The sequence below is a fragment of the Colobus angolensis genome, unplaced genomic scaffold, assembly GCF_000951035.1.
Source record: "Colobus angolensis palliatus isolate OR3802 unplaced genomic scaffold, Cang.pa_1.0 Scaffold4, whole genome shotgun sequence".
Taxonomy (NCBI): domain Eukaryota; kingdom Metazoa; phylum Chordata; class Mammalia; order Primates; family Cercopithecidae; genus Colobus; species Colobus angolensis.
The window spans coordinates 16,029,128-16,030,701 of record NW_012117376.1 but is presented as its reverse complement, the minus strand read 5'-3'; the positions used below and the strand labels follow the sequence as shown (position 1 = coordinate 16,030,701).

At 47.0% G+C, this 1,574-nt stretch overlaps 1 protein-coding gene across 9 annotated transcripts in view; it reads right to left on the bottom strand.

Annotated features, from left to right (window-relative positions):
• Positions 1–1,574, bottom strand: part of LOC105521412 (RH-like protein) — a 56,950-nt gene that overhangs the window by 8,325 nt on the left and 47,051 nt on the right. The gene's annotated exons all lie outside the window — the stretch shown is intronic.

Genomic DNA, 1,574 nt, shown 5'->3' with positions numbered 1-1,574 from the left:
TTTTTTTTAATTTAGTAGAGACAGGGTTTCACCATGTTGGCCAGGCTAGTCTGGAACTCCTGACCTCAGGTGATCCACCTACCTTGGCCTCCCAAAGTGCTAGTATTACAGGCATGAGCCATAGCATCTGGCCGATTCTGTAGACTTTTTTTTTTTAAAGAACTGGGAATGGCAGTGCACTGAGCAGTACATGAGAACCACACATCTGATGCCCTTCCCCAGATGGAGTAAGAAGGGCCCCCTGAAAGCTGATCCATGTCAGACATACAGGCTACTACAGAGGATGACTCCAATTGGGTGCTCCTATAGGTCTGTCTTCTCTGGCTCCAGTCAACTCCCAGGAACCTCAGCTTAAGATTCCACTTGTGTAGTTAGGAAAGTAGCTTATAACGTGCTTTGGTGCCTGCCCTTCCTTTTCCCCATCTTTTTAAGTATCTTTTATTTTTTGTTTTTAGGACAGGGTCTCATTCTGTTATCCAGGCTGGAGTGCAGTAGCACAATCACAGTTCATTGCAGCCTCAAACTCCCAGGCTCAAGCAATCCTCCCACCTCAACCTCCCAAGTAGCTGGGACCACAAGTGTGTGCTACCATGACCAGCTCATATTTTTTTTTTTTTTTTGTATTTTTTGCAGAGATGGGGTTTCGCCGTGTTGCCCAGGCTGGTCTTGAACACCTGAGCTCAAGTGATCTGCCCGCCTTTGCCTTCCAAAGGGTGCGATTACAGGTGTGAGCCACTGTGCCCAGCCTCCATTTTCTGTCTACTCTCTGCCCAGATAGCTTGGCCATATGTATTCCTCCAGCTTCTGGAAGTTGGCTGAATTTCACGGGACACATGGAATGAGTGCTTCCTTTCACAGGAAGCAAGGAAATGCTCCTGATAGATTTATCTGTGTATTATTAAGGATGATCAGTTCCAGCGTGGTTAACATGAATGGGCGAGTGCTTAGTGAGATTCGAATTTCCCTTTCGTGGTGCTTCCCTTAGGTGATATTGGCATGCAGGGTACAACCAGCATATGACGCAGTTAGCTTGAATTACTCAGTAATGATCTCTGGCGCCTGCATGAATTTTCCAGATAGCTGAGGCTTACTCATCACTCAGGAATATCTGTCTAAAATATATTTTGTCTCCTGAGACAACACTAAACATATTTAGACTTTTTCTAAAAAAAAAAAATCAGAACCATCACTAGGAATACCCACTGATAACGTGCCATATAATGTGGAAAAGGTGTGTAGCCATGGAGGGTTGTTGGTCTAATCTCTGAGCAGCCCAAGCGTTTTGTGTTCTTGTGTCCAGTTTTAAGAATTTCTCGGCTGGGCGCAGTGGCTCACGCCTGTAATCCCAGCACTTTGGGAGACCAAGGCGGGCAGATCACCTGAGGTCGGGAGTTCAAGACCAGTGTGACCAACATGGAGAAACCCTGTCTCTACCAAAAATACAAAATTAGCCGGGTGTAGTGGTGCGTGCCTGTAATCCCAGCTACTCAGGAGACTGAGGCAGGAGAATTGCTTGAACCTGGGAGGCGGAGGCTACACGGTGAGCCGAGATAGCGCCACGGCACTCCAGCCTG